Source organism: Rattus norvegicus, chromosome 4, assembly GCF_036323735.1.
Source record: "Rattus norvegicus strain BN/NHsdMcwi chromosome 4, GRCr8, whole genome shotgun sequence".
NCBI classification, from domain to species: Eukaryota; Metazoa; Chordata; class Mammalia; order Rodentia; family Muridae; genus Rattus; species Rattus norvegicus.
Genome location: NC_086022.1, coordinates 159061177 through 159078898, shown reverse-complemented (window position 1 = coordinate 159078898; position 17722 = coordinate 159061177). Strand labels below are relative to the sequence as shown.

General features: G+C 48.1%; 1 long non-coding RNA gene across 1 annotated transcript; it reads left to right on the top strand.

Moving 5' to 3' along the window:
* The first annotated feature begins 77 nt into the window (after nucleotides 1-77).
* On the top strand, nucleotides 78-14367 carry LOC102553636 (uncharacterized). Its single transcript, XR_353602.5, has 5 exons — nucleotides 78-1425; nucleotides 2802-5783; nucleotides 8801-8857; nucleotides 13790-13862; nucleotides 13967-14367. It is a non-coding gene; the product is annotated as an uncharacterized LOC102553636 (long non-coding RNA).
* The last annotated feature ends 3355 nt before the right edge of the window (nucleotides 14368-17722 follow it).

Below are 17722 nucleotides of genomic sequence, written 5' to 3'. Positions count from 1 at the left end.
GGTCGTCCAGTTCTTAGGTGGCAGGTGTGCAGGAGGATTTTCATCTAGACTCACACACCAATCTGAGAAGAGTCGTTTTCTTCTTCCGTGTTGCATGTGGTTGTGTAACTTCTCGCAGAGTATTGTGGTGGTTTGAAGGAGGATGGTCCCTTCTTAGTGAAAGAGATTGTGGCCTTGTTGGAGGAGGTGCGTCACTGGGCGTGGTCTGTGAGGTTTTAAAAGCCCACATTAGGCCCAGTCTAGATTTCTCTCTGCAGAAGTTGACGTCTTTGCCTGGCACTTGTGGTGCACATGTGAGACCTCAGGTACTGCTCCAGCACCATGTCTGTCTGCCTGCCACCATGCTCCCCTCCATGGTGATAATGGACTAACCTCTAAAACTGTAAGCCAGCCCCCAGTTCAATACCTTCTTCTATAAACTGCCTTGGTCACGGTGTCTCTTCACTGCAATAGAACAGCGACTAAGATAAATACATTTGGGGGTCTTTGGTTTCTGCAGACTTAAAAAGATTAGGAGAGCCAGGCAGTGGTGGCACACCCCTTTAATTCTAGCACTTGGGAGGCAGAGACAGGTGGATGTCTCTGAGTCCGAGGCCAGGCTGGTTTACAGAGTGAATTCAAGAAAGCCAGGGCTACCCAGTGAATTGCAAAACCAAAGCAAAACAACAGAATGAGAAGAGCTCTGGTCCATGCCTTGGAGAAAATACTGGAGAGTAAGGGTCAGGGCACATGAAAATTTCCAAGTCATGATATGAAGACACAATCTACTCCGTGGCAGGTCCTAACCCCACACACTCCTGGGGATGGTCCCCCCACCCCCCAGGTTCGAGTAGAAGCCAAGGTTTTGCACTTTCTAAGCAAACACCTTACTATTGAGTTGTATCACCAGCACCTTTCTGTTTGTTTTGAGATAGAACCTCAGTTTGTAGCCCAGGCTAGCTGTGGCCTCTCAGCCTTACAAGTGCTAGGATTATAAGCAGGCACCTGGTCTATAGCAATCTTGGGAGGAGTGGACCCCTCTGACTGGGCTCCCAGGGACCACTGAAACCTGTTTCCTCGTCTAACTACTAAGGTCACACAGAGCTCCTGGGAAGTCAGAGGTCACTCATGTCCACAGGGTGGGCAGTCATTTTAATCCATGGCCAACTTGTCAGGAAGGAAGCAACTATGACTCAGCTAAGGTGACGAATCCTGCCACAGCTGGCACTGTCTTTTTATTCTTGACAGTCTGCAGGGGCCGGTCTGCACTCTACTTCCGAGCTCTGGCATTCATTAAGAGAGGCAGGAACCTGAACCTGAGTGCCCAGGCTAGCCCCCTGACAAATTGTCCCTGGAGATCTTCTGCAGGACAGAAAGGGAGAGACTTTAAAAAAGGAGACTCCTAGGTAGAAGCCAGGACCACAACTCTGTCTTGCATGGAACTAGGTGGGTATTTGGGGCATACTGTTCTGGTTTAAACAGGACTAAGGGCTATCCTGGGACAAGGGGCTTTCGATTTTGTTTTGTTTTGTTTTGAGACAAGAGTTTTTCTGTGTAACCCTCACTGTCCTGGAACCCACTTTGTAGACCAGGCTGGCCTCCAACTCACGGGGATCCACCTGCCTCTGTCTCCTAAGCTCTGGGATTGAAGGTGTTCACTGCCACGCCCGGTTCAGGGCTTTCACTTTTAAAACAGAAGAAGTTCTGGAGAAATCAGAATGGATGCTCATCCTACATGGCCCGGAGCTGAGTACTGGGAGGAAGCTGGTTGAAAAGACATGGGGAGACAGAGGAGAAAAAGACAGAAGTCCAGCTGACACATGCTGGGCCCTGTGGGGGGGGTCTAACTCGAGTATGAGGGTCCACTTTACTCCCACTCCAGTGTGAAGGCCAGTTTGTATTTGGGTAAAGAGGAGGAAGCCCCAGGGACTCAGAACTGGAGAGGGAGAATGATGGCTGTGTGTGGAGCTGGTGACCACAGGTCCTATGGTCTGAGGATGGGCAGCCAAGTTCCTGACCTGTTTTTATCACTGCTTCAGTGCTGACACTGTGGGGTGGGGTCACTCCTGCCCATGGATGGGAGTGGAGAAGGTCAGTGTGGCCTCCAGAGCTAGGGGTGGGGGGAGCAAATCTGAGGTAAGTAGCCCTTTGCTTCCTGAGTTTACTTTCCTTCACCACTAGAGCCTTTTAACTTTCTTTTGTACACAAGGTCTTTCATAGTCCAGGTTAGTCCCACTTTCTAAGTGCTAGCATTAACTGGCGTGTACCCACATGCTCAGTGTATGTGGTGCTGGGGACTGAATTCATAGCCTTGTGTATGCTAGGTCAGTACTTTACCAACTGAGCTACTACATCCCTGGCTCATCCGAGGCTTACCCGATGCCTCCACTGTGGAATGTGATTGATCTCATTGTGAGATAAAATGATCACGTCTCTAAGTTGTTTTTACCAGATATTCTAGCAGAACAAGGAAGAAATAACTAATGTATAACCCCAAGTTACTCAAAATGTAAGGTGTGGAAGAGTGAACTTCAATTGCGAAAATGCCCCTACCAGGTCCTCCTGTTGGCAAGACAGCCTTACATTTTCTTGATGATGATTGATGTGGGTGGGACTGCCAGCTGTGGCAGTGACACCAATGGACGGGTGGTCCTGGGTGCTTAAAAAATCAGACTGAGCTAGCCAGTAAGCAGCACTCCTCCGTGGCTTCTGCATCAGATTCTGCCTGATTCCCTTCCCTGACTTCCTTCAATGATGGAAGGCCTAAGCAAGATAAAGCCTTTCTTCTCTAAGTTGCTTACAGTCATTGTGTTTCCTCACAGCAATAGACAGCTGACTAAGACACAGAGACAGTCTTTCAAGTGACAAAGATGTTGGAAACAATGAAGAAGAATTTCAGCATATAAGGCTGCAAGGAAAACTACATTTACAGTAAGGAGAAAAGATGAAAATAGTATAAGAGGAAATTAAAACTCTAACAGTAACCAAAATGAGATCAGAAGACAGGCCCACTGCTGCTGTGGGCCTTCATCATTGACAACCATCGAGTGACCAACAATCATCACATGACCAATAACCATCACATGACCAACAACCATCACATGACCAATAATCATCACATGACCGAGTAGATGATTTCTCCAGAGGACACACACCAACCAGGGGCGCTTGGATTTACCTAACTTAGAAGAGTTGACTTGTTTGGTAAGTCAAGTCTCCCCGGGTACTGTAAAGAGTGGCACATTGTTCACTTTTGCAGTTGTTTGTTTGATTTGGTTTTGAGACAGAGTGTCCTATAACCCAGGCTGGCCTTGAACTGGCTATATAGCTGTCTTAGCTAATTTCCCTGTTTTAAAATACCCCAACAAAAGCATTTTAGGAAAGAAGCGTTTACTTTGGTTCAAGGAAACAGACCCTCTGGATAAGAAAGTCAAGACAGCAAGCCTGTGGCAGCAGGTCTCATCATATACACAATCGGGAAGCAGAGTGCATCGAATGCTAGTGTTCAGCTAACTTTCTCCTTTTTATACAGTCTATACCAGAGTCCATTTTTAGGGTGGGTCTGTGTTGATTTTCTACTATGATAAGATACCATAACCAAGGCAACTTACAAGAGAAAGTTGGGGCTTGCAGTTTCAGAGGGTCTAGGTCCGTGACCGCCATGGCATGAGCATGGCATCAGGTAGGCAGGCATGGTGTTGGAGCAGTAGCTGATGGCTCCTGTTCTGAGACACAACCTCAAGGCAGAGAGAGATAACCGGGAGTAGAACGAGCTTTCGATATCTCCAAGCCTGCCCCCAGTGACACATCTCTTCCAACAAGACCACACCTCCTGATCCTTCCCAAACAGTTCTACCACCTGTGATCAAGTATTCAAATATATGTCGATAGAGGTCATTCTCATTCAAACCCCACAATGTTTCCTCACTTTAGTCAGCCTAAATTACATAATCCCTCACAGGTATGGCCAGAGACTAAATATCCGCCACAGGTATGTCGAGAGGCTTGCCTCCCAGGTGACTCCAGAGCTCAAGTTGACAATTGAGAGTAACTACCACAGTAGCCCAGGAGGACAATCCTCCTGCCTCCTCTCACCAAGTGCTACAATTACAGGCATAGACCACAATGCCAAGGCACAGATGTTCTCTAAAAAGCCTGCCTATCAAGATAAGGAGATTAGTTGCTCCCTGTCAGGAAGGACTGATGACCTGACTGCTATAGATGCTCCAAGCAGACCATTTGGGAGCGGGGAGCACACAGTAAATAAATCACACCCTTCAGGTCACGTGAGACTATATTAAATGGTCTCTTGAATCTATTTTTCCACAGTTGTGTTGCACAAGCTTACTCCTTTTCCCCTCTGAGCTTTTCTATTAAACTTTCATATTCTAAACAAACTACAATGCAATTTGGGAGTTGTCTGGCATCGGGATGGATATTAATAGAAAATCTGTATGTTTCAACTCCCCCACCCATAAAATAAGAAGCGTACCGTTAGTGTTCTGCGTAAAGCTGTGCTGTGAAAAAGCAAGCCCCACTTAAATTCTAGTACTAAAGAAGGAAATACATGAAGTGTACGAATCAGACGGGTGTCACAAGCTGAGCAAGCCCTAGTCCTCTGCTCCTACATTCTAGGCAAATCTTACAAAGGAAAACATTTAATTGGGGCTGACTTATAGTCAGTGAAGGTCTAGTCCTTTATCATCACGGTAGGAAGCTTGGTAGCATGACTTGGTGATGGAGAAGGAAACGAGAGTTCTACATCTTGATTAGCAGAGAGTCGAAGGAGACTGACTGTACCAGCGGACATAGCTTGAGTATAGGAGAGCTCAAATCCTACCCACACTTCTTCCAACAAGGCCACACTTCCTAATAACGCCACTCCCTAGAGCCAAGCATTCCAACACACGTGTCTATGGGAGCCATACTATTCAATGCACCATACACGGTCTCACGATTTAGCTCTGTTTGGCCTAGAACTCAATATGTAGACCAGGTTAATCTGAAACTCAGAGATCTACCTGACTCTGCCTCCCAAGACTTAGAGCTAAAGTGTGTGCCATCGGTCAGCTTGCCTGGTTGTTGTTGGTTTATTTTTAATTTAAACATGTTTTAGATAGGGTCATATTACAGTTCAGGCTTGTGGCCTTGAATTCTTTATGTTCTACCATTCACAGCCCGAGTGTTGGAATTGTAAGTCATGGAATTATGCTACCAAGACCATTTTTGTTGCTTTTGGCTTCCGAGACAGGGTCTCACTATGTAATTCTTGATCCTCCTGCCTCAGTTCCCTAAATATTGGGACCAAATGAATGAATGAATGAGTGAGTGAATTAACAAAGCAGCTAGAGAAACACGACACACTGCATACAATGTCAATGTTTTATTCTCTGAACAATCTAGAGCAGAAACATCATCTTTTTTTTTTTTCTTTTTTCTTTTTTTCGGAGCTGGGGACTGAACCCAGGGCCTTGCGCTTGCTAGGCAAGTGCTCTACCACTGAGCTAAATCCCCAACCCCAGAAACATCATCTTTATGATGCTACAGAAAGAGCTAGTGATGTAAAAGGCACCTGTAATCTAAGCCCTTGGCAGACTGTGGAGGGGAATCATGAGTGTGAGGCCAGCCTGAGTCAATCCTGAGACCATCTGAAAAAGAAAAAAAATCTTCCAGGACTCAGATGAACTAGGACGATGTTGTCACCAGCAGACCTGCACCATGAGACAGAATTGCTGAGAAAATATCCTGAGAGAGGAAGGGTAATGAGAGCGGCCCAAGAGCAGAGAGAGGCTGTGGGTTTGTGGGTAAGATCAGATCCTCCAATGCTAGGTGGTTGTGGGCCACCTGGAGTGAGTGCTGCGACAGGAACAAGATCCTCTGAATGCAGCAAGCATTCTTAACTATCTCTCCAGCCCCAACCTCCACCACCTCCTCCTCCTCCTCCTCCTCTTCCTCCTCCTCCTCCTCCTCCTCCTCCTCTTCTAGATTTATTTATTTATTTGAGTACACTGTCACTGTCTTCAGACACACCAGAAGAGGGTGTCAGATCCCATTACAGATGGTTGTGAGCCGCCATGTGGGTGGTGGGAATTGAACTTGGGACCTCTGGAAGAACAGTCCGTGCTCCTAACCACTGAGCCATCTCTCAAGCACCCGTGCTTTTCTTCTTAATGTCTTTAAAATGCTTATATCCGCCTAGAGCAAAGCTGTGCCACTATGTTGTATGGTTATGACTAAGTAGACATAACCTTTGAAGACTTGGGGGTTAAGGAAGTATACTGTAATCCTTGCTCAGTGGTTCTCCAAAGAGCCATGTCTTTCCATATGTAGTTGGGGAAGCCTTAGGGGTTCTTTAGAACCTTTCTCTGGGTCAAAATGACTTCCACAAAAACCTCAAGATGTTATTTGCTTCTCTCTTATGTCCTCCTAAGTGTTCAGTGGACCGCATCCAAGGCCACAGGATGTGGGGTGACTCACCCCTGATAACCGGAGGAATGTGCATATTTTTTTGGATTTTAAAATTTTCCATTGGCATTTGCAGCCCAATGGCTATGAATTCATAGGATTTACATAAGCAAAAGCTCTTCGGGGTTCTCAAGGACTTGTAAGGTGTGAAGTCTGAGATTAGCTGCTTAACACCAACAGGGGACCAGGAGGGGGAAGGGAGGGAGAGACACAAAGTTAAAAGGATGATACACAGTCAAAGAGGACTTCTGAACCCCGGCCTTGTTTAGTCTGAGGGACTCGTTTCTGACAGAGGGAACATGTCATGATTCTTCTTGCTCTGTGGGTATCGCCTGGCACAAATGAACTTTAGGAAGGTATGAAGGTTGGGTTTACAGGAAGAGCAGAGCAGGCATGGAGGCAGGGTGGCTTGGTCTGTAGAGTGGACCAGAAAGATGGTAGGGGAATTTGAGGACTCAATGGTTTTTACTCTTATGCCTTTTACTCTGTCCAGGCCCCCCGGTCCTTAGGAAAGTGTCTTCCACATCCAGGGTGGGTCTTAACCTCTTTATCACACCCGGAGGCACATCTCCATGAGAGTCACCTAAGAGACGAAGCTCTGGGCACTGGGACATCTGTAAGGGGTTATCTCGGTCCAGTGTCTAAGACACGAGGGGCAGCCATCTTCAACCCAAGACAAGGTCCTCACTAGAACCTGAGATTAGATTGAGACCCTGACCAGGGACCTCACATCCATGGAGGAACTAGGAAAAGTGAGTTTCTGTTAAGTCTGTGATACTTTGTCATAACAGTTCAGTGGGGTGGATGCATGGTTGACCTACTGGGCTGTTTTCCTCTGAACCGTTCAGCTTGTTCCATAGATTTTTAATTTTGGCCATCTATCCAGTTTTGTAAATTACATACAACATGAAGTTTTGGGTAAAAGAAACTCCTACAAGGAATTTTCTTGGTTACATTAATCGATGTGGGAAGATCCATCTCATTGATTGACTGATTGATTGATTGACGGGTCTCACTGCTAATCCCCAGCTTTCCTAGAACTCACTGTGTAGACCAGGTTGGCCTCGAACTCACAGAGATCCATCTGCCTTTGCTTCTGAGTGCTGGGATTAAATGCGTGTGTTGCCCGTCTTGGCTGTGGGCAGGACCGTTCCCTGGGTATGGGTTCTGGGCTGTAGAATAAGGAGGCCAGCTTGTGAGGACTTCGTTGTTCTGCTTCCTGACTGCAGATAGGATGTGAATAGCTGCTTCCAGCCCCTGCTGCCTCGACCTCCCTGCTTTGATGGGCTGCAGCCTTCAACTGTGAGTCAGGATAACTCCTTAGGTTGCTTCTGTTGGGAGGTTTGTCACAGCTGCAGGGAGACGCTCTCCCATGTAACTCTAAATCCAGTAAGGGTCACAAGGAAGATGAATTGTCACAGCCACTGGACTACCCTGACTTGCTGGGGACCGACTGGTCTCCCGGGACAGAATCCTTCCAAAGGGCTCGGGCTCAGGAAATCTGGGAGGGGTCATCTCAGTCTAACACACCCCCTGATGTGTTGGATAGCAGTCCTGTGTAACAATCCTGGTGTGTTTCCCTCATCCAAATGCCAGCCACTAAAGAGCACAAAGTGCTCTTGACCTGAGCTCACACAGATTCTTGGCAAAAAGGAAGCCCGCCAGGCATGGGGGTGGGGGGAGAGGGGAGTTCAGGCCTGTGGAGTATAAAATTGTGAATACACTATGTTCTCAAATGTAGGCAACACTCACGAGACAAACTGAAGTAGTTGTGTCATGGCAGGGTTTATACATGAAGGAAGCCTTTAAAGCGAAATTTCCATAATGCTGACTCACTCAGTAAAGTAAGTTTGAAGCTATATTTAAGTATTTTATATACATAAATATTTAAAGTCATAACTGTAGACAAAGGGGTGTGGACAAACGTCTGTGATTTTTAGAACATGGGAGGCCATAGCAGCAGGATTGTGAGTTTGAGGCTAGCCTGGGTTACCCAGGGAGACTAGAGCTCAAAGAGCCAAACAAAGCAAAAACAAAAACAAAACAAGAAAACGGGTGGGAAGACGGTTAAGCAAGTAAAAGCACTAGCTAGCCACATACAAGCCCCAATGACACGAATTCATCTTCCAGAGCCCATGCGACACGTATCTGTAATCGCAGTGTCTCCACAGTGAGAGGACAGATGGAACTCATGGGCAGGCCAGCCTGGAGCACGCACACAGCAGTAAAAGCAAAAGGCCCTGCTTCGACCAGGTGGAGGGTGAGGACCCACTATGGGTTCACCCTGGTTCACGTATGTGTGTGTGTGTATGTGCACCCCACCCCCAAATATATGAATATATTTAAAATTCCACAGGAGGAAGACAGAACACCATACATCATTGTGACTGGATAATGGTCCCGTCTAACTGAGGTGAGGAGGAAGTCAGGAATTTCTTTTTTCCCTCATTTGGTAGCCCAGGCTAGCTTCAAAGTTACCCAGGTGCCGAGACCACTAATGAGGGACTTAAAAAATTAAGAAATTATTCTATATGCATGAATGTTTTGTCTGTGTGTACAACACGTACGTATGCATCTGATACTTCGGGTGGTTAAAAAAGGGTGTCAGATACCATGGAGCTGGAGTTATGGAGCACCGTGTCTGCAAAAGCAGCAAGTGCCCTTAACCGGCGAGTCAGATCTCTGGTCACAAGGAACTTTTCCACCTTAGATATAATCTTGGGGAACCGAGTGTGTCAGGACAGTGGGCTCCAGAGACCAGGGATATGTCTGACAACAAACTGATATCCCCCTACCTCTGATGCTTCCTCTCACCTTCTAAGTTTGTATCTGGGTCCATTGGCTTTTGTTTCTCATTAACTAAGAAGGGCAAAGGGCAGGGGCAGGAGAGGAGGACAGGTCGAAAGCAGAGAGGGTGCTGTGTGGGTGTAAGTCCAGGAAGGGCAGAAACACATTCGAGTTTCAGCTTTGATTTTACTTTAAAAACCATGTTGGTGCTGCCACCTCCTGTTCCATGAGGGGATGGCCCAGGAGAAAGGGTTTCCTGTAGCTTTCACTGGGAGAGGAGTTTCTAGCTCTGTCCAGTTCAAAGGGCCAAAAGAGTGACTGGGTGGAGGGGCCTAAGGCAGTGTCCACTCCATCCCTACCTTTTATTTATTTATTTATTTATTTTTTGGCAACGTGTGTGTGTGTGCATGCGTGCGTGCGTGCGCGCGCGCGCGCGCGCGTGTGTGTGTGTGTGTACACGCGCACACGCGTACGCCTGAGACTCATGCCACATAGCATGTGTGGAAATCAGAAAACAACTTGAGGCGGTAACTTCTTTCTTTCTACCATGCGGGTCCTGATATCACACGCAAGCCATCAGGCATGGAGGCGAAAGCCCTTACTCGGCTGAGCCGTCTAACCAGCTCAGTCTGGCTTTACTTCCCAAGCCTAACTCCGGGGCCAGGACCCTCTGGGGCTTCTGGGTCCAGGACTAGGGTTGAAGTGAGATCCAGGATAACATCAGGGACTTAGGTGGCTGGAGTCAATCTGTGAGCCTGGGCTTCTGTTCTGTACCGGCGTTAGGGGTGTGAGCAGGCCAGGGCATGGGAGACAGGGTGGCTCTGAGGACTTGTTCCGCATGCTGTCTCCAATTATTGACTTAAGTCATGGACACTCAGAGGTGGGTCCAAATCAACCCCCTAAAATTCAACCATGAGTCTTAGCACTGGAGCCCACCCTCTGCCATTATCTGCCTAAAAGCTAATCGCACCCTTCCCACCTGAAACCTTTTCAGTGCACGGGCCCTCTGAGCGGCTTGTCTGTCTGTCCTGAGTGGTTCCTCCTCAGTAACTGTGTTCTGGTTTTCTTTCCTCAGCCTACTTCTGTTCTGTTTGGCTGCGCTCATGTGCGACACCCTCACTAATAATCTTATATTGTCTTTCTCACGACCCTTCACCCCACCCCCATTGCCATGTCCTTCTGTCACAAGAGGTAAAAAAACAAACAAACAAACAACAACAACAACAAAAAAACAGCCCGCTACTGCTCTAAAGGCAGCGGCTCCAGGCCACATTCAAGCACCACGACTCAGAAGCTCTGGGACTGTCTCCAATGTGTGTTATACCTCCGTGCTACTGCTGTCCTCCTCCGTAGAACACAGAGCAATGAAGCTCACACTTAAGAGCTGTTGTGAGGATTAAATGAGTTAATAACCTAAATTATTTAGGAGGACGCCTGGTCCTTGGTGAACAATAAGCTTCATTACTAGTTTATGAAGATAAGAGAGAAAAATGGCTAGCTCAGTGGTTCCCAACCAGGAGCAGTACTGCACCATAGGGATATTTGAAGTTAGAGATTAAAAAAAAAAAAAAAAAAAGAGGCGGCGGATACTACTGCCACCTAGTGGTAGAGACTAGCGATGCACTCTACATTTGTGTCTTTGGTAATAGCTCAGAAATCGGGGTTATTGGGTAGTCAATTCCTTTTATTTTATATATAACCTTAGTAAATGACGGAAACTTGCTCCTCAGTTTCCTTAACTGTAAAATGGAGACAAAGAAAGGCATTTAGTCTCTCTCTCTCTCTCTCTCTCTCTCTCTCTCTCTCTCTCTCACACACACACACACACACACACACACACACACACACACACACCGTCTGGGTCTAACATACTGGGGATGGCCCAAGTTCATTATGCAGCAAAGAATGATCTCGACTTGTGGCTCCCCTCACCCTACCTCTCAGATGTGCACCATTGGGCCTAGCTGTGACAGGGCTCTTTATAGCAGATTTCTTTTTCTTTTTTTTTCTTTTTTTCGGAGTTGGGGACTGAACCCAGGGTCTTGCGCTTGCTAGGCAAGCTCTCTACCACTGAGCTAAATCCCCAACCCCGACAGATTTCTTTTTATTTATGTGTGTGCGGTGGCGGTGGTGGGGGACAGCACAGGATCTCCTGGAGCTGCAGTCACAGGCAGTTATAAATAATTGGACATGGGTGGTGCTGAGAATTGAACTCTGGTCCCCTGGAAGACAACAGGGGCAGCAGGAGCTCTTAACCACTGAGCCACCTATCTAACCCCTGTGACGTGGTTCTTAAGGAGTAAATACCTGGCGAGTAGCATTCATGGCCAGGCACCGTTATTATTACTTCTCTCCTTACACTTATTCCTTTGGAAGGCCTGACTCAAGGTGGCCTTAGTTCCCCTGTGTTTATTGGACACTTGAGTATCTAAATGCATGATATCCACTTGTCCACTTGTCTGTCTTTCCCACAGGTCTGGGAGGTCCTTGAGGGAAGGACTTCATAGTTTTTGGCATCCTCAGAGCTAGTGCAGGCCCTGGCCTGTCAGCTCCGACTTCTGCCTTTGGGGTGGGTGTGGACCAGAGCAGGGAAGTGGGTACCAAGCATTGACCTTGTTGTTGAGGGAGGAAGAGAAGGTGGTGTGTGGGCAGGTCCAAGGTCTGAGGGTGGCAGTGGAGGTTAGTGATGCTGGTGTAATTATGCTCTGCCTGTGACTCTATAGTGCGAGTTCTAGCCAGCAGTCCATGCCTACCCATCGCCGTGTACCATTATAGTTTCGGTCTAGATGTTCCCCATAGGTTCATGTGTTTGAAAACATGGTCCTCCACGATGATACAGTCTGGGGAGACTGGGAAACCTTTGGAATGTGTGGTGTAGATTAGCTAGCGGAAGTGGGGCTGGTAAGGCTTAAAGATTATATCTGCTTTTCCATCTCCCAAGAAGTGAACAAGCCATGCCCCAAGCTCCCAACGCCATGGACTAAGCCATTCTAGTTCCTACGCCTTCCTTACCATTAACGGACTGATGTCCCTTGAACAACAAGCCAAAAGAAATTCTCCCTAACCTGTCAGATATTATGTCCTACTGACCAGACACCACCGCTTCCTTGACGGGATCCCTTTGTTGGAAGGGGCAGCCCTGTGAGTGGATGAGTTGACAGAAAAAGGCTCCTGCCTGTTGCCAGTTGCCAGGTTGGGACACTACTGCTTGCCGTGTTGAGTGCTATGAAGTCAAGCGCCCGTAACATCTTTCTCCCTCCAGGCATTAAATCTAGCTTCAGAAGCCTTTGTTAGGGCACTACCATTTCTTGTCTGGCTACTGCACCTTTGTGGAACACCTCACCAGCTCCAGACCTGCTGCTATCTGGGGTGGCCTCCTATCTCTGCCCCACCCTCTGACACCCTGCTGTTCGTTAGGCCCTGTTGATGCCACAGAGCACACATGCAGGAGGAGGACAGGAGCCACCTGAAATGCCAGACACTCCTTTTACTGTTACCTGGTGGGGAGGAGGGGACCTGGGACCCCTAACATCACTGGGGCAGACCGCGCTTGCAGAAGTGGGTAAGGGGGAGGCTACCTTTCTTAAAAGCCTTGAGAGGGTAAAGTCTCCTTGGGCTTATAAAAAGGCTGGTGTTTGGGGTTCCAGTGAGGAAGAGAGGGGGCTGTAGCCGTTTGTGGTTGGACGTGTTTTTCTCATCCCAAGTCATCCCCACCCCATTCTTTTGCTGGTTTTGTAACTCCCGAGGCTGGGAAAGAGCCACGTGTGATGGGATTCAAACATTGGCTATCTGTTGGGTAATGAATTGTCTCTTCCCTTAGTTTAAAATGAGTGTCCTGTATCACTTTACACAGTTGCTGGAGTCAGGAATCAGGAGTGGTTAGAAGGGTGGTCTAGCCTAGGGTCCCCAATACGCTCCCACTGCTCAGGCTTTAGGCATTTGAAAGCCTGACTGGGCAGGAGGTCTGTTTCCAAGACGTGGGCCTCTCCACAGGACACTTGGGAGTTGGAATTATGCAAGATTTGAGATAGGGAAAAACAAAACAAAACAAAACAAAAAAAAAAGAGTCAGAGGCCAGGGTTCTTTTTCAGCCATATTTGTTACTCTTATCACCATGGAGATAACCTTCGGAAACAACTTAGCAGAGGAAAACTTCCCTTTGGCTTTCGTTTCAGAGGGATTCAGCCCACCAAGGTGGGGAGAGTGCAGAGAAGTGGTTTAGCCATGGCGGTGGGAGCCGGAGGTAGTGTCTGCTCACACTGCAGCAGTTATGGGGTGGGCAGAGAGAGCAGGCCAGAGGACAGCAGTGGGCACAACCCTCACAAGCTTCCACCAGCCACACGACGCCTCCTGAAGACTATTTATAGCAGTGGTTCTCAACCTTCCTAACACCGTGACCCTTTAATACAGTTCCCCATGTTGTGGTGACCCCGAATCTAAAGTCATTTTCATTGCTACTTCATAACGGCAATTCTGCTACTGTTGTGAAATATAATGTAAGCATCTGTGTTTTCTGATTTTTCCCTGTATTTTTCACTGTTCCCCCCCCACCCCCCAGGGTCATAGGTGAACCCCTGAAGGGGGTCGGGACCCACAGATTGAGAACCAGTGCACTATGACCTTCAGAACAGGTGACACGCTGGGAAGCACGCCCTGGATGAGATCTGGTCGGGGGGCCTTCCAGAGTAACAGCTGTGGAAGTGACAGTTCCACTTCTATTTTCTCTGTCCCTCAGGAGATGGCCTGTGGAGGGAACTTCAAAGACAACATTTCAGGAATCATTTCTCGAGTCTGAAGGGACTCTTCACCTCCCGCTCTTTAGTAGCTGGATAGGTCAGATTGACAGAACCCATAGGAGATCAAAATCAGGAGGAGGTGGGGGCTTAGAAACGACGACGGCAAAGATTTAAAAGGCACAAGGAGCTGATGAAGAGGCATGAGGCAGAGCACCTTAGAGAAAGTTCAGGCAGGATGCCCTTCTGGCCTCGTGGAGGCCAGCCAGAGTGTGTCTCAAGAGTCTTCCATGAGAAGATTGCTAAAGGCACACGTTCTAAACCTACACGGCCCACATCCTAACAGCCATGTGAAGACCTTCCTCTTGCAGAGAAGATTTTCATTAAAGGTTCCTTAACCCACTGCCTGTGTGGATGGCTTGTCAACTGGAGGGCGTTCTATTATACCCTGCACCATCCCTTCCCCCCAAAGACGAGACCACGAGTGAAGCTGTGTTTGGGTGTCAGCCATTGAGCTGTGTATCTCTCTGTTGCCCCCCCCCCATTATGACTCTGGTAAATTCACCTGCGGACAGTCCACCCCGTCTCATCTGTGCTGTTCAGAAGTACAGTGGCCACCACGGAATGAGTGGGGAGCAACTTCACAGAGAGGGGCGCTGGCATCTAGCTGCCATGTGTTCTCGTGGCTCGGGAGACCCGAAGGATATGTTTTTATTACACAGAAGATGACGATGGTTTCCTTGCAGCTGTGTCAAGGGGGTGGAGCAAGCATTTTCCTAAAATAACCAGGAATCGAGAGAGGAACCCAACTGGGGCAGGTACAGGGATGGAAGGCACGAGAGTGGATCTCCCGTGAGTAAGCAGAGCAGAAGAAGACAAGCTCCAAGGTGAAGGAACTTACCCAGGATCATCTGGTGTGATCTCAACAGTGACTTGTCCAGGGACGCTTTTAGCTTTGCCATGGCCACTTGCCTAGGCCAGTGTAGAAGCCTAAACCGCCACAAAGGAGGCGGGGGGAGGGGGAGGAGAGGTTGGCTATCAGGGAGGCTTTAGGACACTCTAACACTGAGACATGTCCACACACACACCACAACAGAAGAGCCATGTCCTAGCAAAGCTCCAGAGACTGGTACAGTGGGGGAGCCGACAGACAGACAGACAGACAGACAGACGCAGACAGATGGGAAGCCTCAGGGTGAACTGGACTCTCAGATAGGTCACCCTCTCAGCGTCAGGGAAGCTCAGTGTGTGATTTTACACTGTTGAATAGGGAGGTGAGGTTGTTGCAGGCGGATGTACAGAGGGGACAGGGGTTATGGTATGCAGCCTAACCAAGGATGCAGGTTTAGCTGATCTCCACAGGAGTGGGCTCTGTAGGACGCAGTTCTCAACCTGTGAGTCGCCACCCCTTTGGGGGTTGAGTGACCCTTTCACAGGGATTGCATATCGTATAGCTACACGTTAGATATTTATATTACAGTTCATAACAGTAGCAAAATTACAGTCATGAGGTGGCAACAAAAATAATTTTGTGGCTGAGGAACTGTATTAAAGGGTTGCAGCACTAGGAAGGTTGAGAACCACTGCTGTAAGGGCTCCATCTTCGGGCCAAAATCATCTGGGAGGAGAAAACTATGGCGGGCATTTTCTACACACACTGTCACCATTTGCAATAGGACCAGGAGGAAGGCTTTGCCATTTCCCATGGGTCCCAGGCATTGGAGCCCTTGATATGGCCATGCCCTTGTCAACCACACACATCCACTCGGGCTTACACACAGCCAGGCCTTTCTCCACTCTCCACGCAGACGACAGGCATGACAGAACAAATCATGCAGCCTGTGTGGATTTTTGTTGGAGGAAAAGTGTTCTGGGCCCATTTGTGTGGACACTCTGCTTGAAATTACAGGAAGGCAACCAACACTCAGAGACCAAGAAGCTTCTAACTCAGGCTTGGACAGAAGGAGAGCTAGAAGCTGTCTAGTGTGGAAAGACCATCCTGAGGAGTCTGTAGATGTGGAGGGAACCCTCAGCGAAGAGGAAAACAGGAGAACTCCAGGGCAAGGGGATGTTACTGGCTCTGTACCTCAGCACAAGAGGCAGGGAACCGGGAGCACAGGGGGACATTGGCTCAGTTAACACCGGAGGATTGCAGAAGCCCAAGGCCCAGTGGTGGTCTTGGCTGCAGGCGTGAACATGTTCTGGGCATATTGTGCAGTATGGTCTGAAGGCTGATGAGTCTGGCCAAAACAGGACCCTCCTTCCCCTTAGTTGTTAGGAAGGCAAGAGTGAATGGCAACCACATTCGGAAGTATGTACGCCCCAGCCACTCCATGCTGGCTTAGTATCTTTCTTGGGTATGAGGGGAGTGGATTACACTGGGGATTATGGTCTTAGGGTTCAGGCTGGGGAGCTGTAATTCCCCTTCATCCAGTTCATCCTAGATAAGTTTCCTTTCTGGACAGCTCAGGTAGGGAGCTCTGCTGACTAACTCCCCTTCTCTGGAGATCAGTCACTTATACTTTGGCATGAATACTTCCTCAGTGACATCTCATCTGTATTGGCCTTTGATGCTCTGTCCGTATCCGTACAATACAATGCTCTTCGCCCATTTAGGAGATCTCTACTTATTACAAACTCAAATAGCAACAGCCAGTGTTTCCCTGTGTACATTCTGTTCCCAGTACACGGCTGAATGACAGTACGTAGACAGTTCATAGAATTCTAGGAGAAGGAGTATTCTTGGTATTTCCTTTGATGACTGGCACACTCAATTAGGCTGTAAGCCCCCTCGTGCTGACTATAGAAAGTTAGCCTATTTTGTCCCCTTGGAATCTAAGTAGTTCCTGGTGAGGGAGACAGTACTTGTTGAGAAGCACAGATGCTCACATAGCTGGTCTTGGCCAGCCCTGGGAGCTGAGACCCCAGGGTGAGGAGGACAAGGGGCTTCCCATTTTGACTTTTGGTCTCAGGGCTTGGGGAGCAAAGGCTTAACTTGTCAGTGCAGCCACTTCATAGATTATGGAAATAAGCATTCAGAATTCCTGGTCATGTTTCTGGGATCTAAGTCTTCACTGACCAAAGCCAATGCTGCAGGAAGTTTCCCATTAGGGGCGGGAGTTACCATATCTGTGATCCTTGACCTTTTTCTTGTCTTTTCTTTACTCAAATGTTGGTCCCCTTGACAACCATCTCTTCCTTGTAAGGGTGAATGGAGGTCGATTTAAGTGAGGGACACAGTCTTGTGAGGCTGTTAATGTGAGCTTGTGTGCTTGTGAAGGGGCAGTGTGTGTATGCATGGGCTGTGGTGTAGCCTAGGTGTTGTTTGAAATAGAGTTGGACTGGGCAGCAGTTGGCGAGTAGCGCCCTCTGCTGGCCACAATGGGAACAGCACTCTGTCTTCCTAAAGTCTGGGTGGCTTGAGGCTCCCGAACTCCTTGGAGTTGCTTCTGGAGCTGTTCAGTCCCGGTCAGAGTGTTTGTTTGTGTGCTTTGGGTGATCTCGAGGATTCTTGCTGGGGTAGAGGGTGGGGGACTTGTGGTGTGGGTGGTGTGGACCTGAGGTTTTTTTTTTTTTTTTTTTTTTTTTTTTTTAAGATTTATTTATTATATATAAGTACACTGTAGCTGTCTTCAGACACACCAGAAGAGGGCATCAGATCTCATTACAGATGGTTGTGAGCCACCATGTGGTTGCTGGGATTTGAACTCAGGACTTCTGGAAGAGCAATTAGTGCTCTTAATCGCTGAGCCATCTCT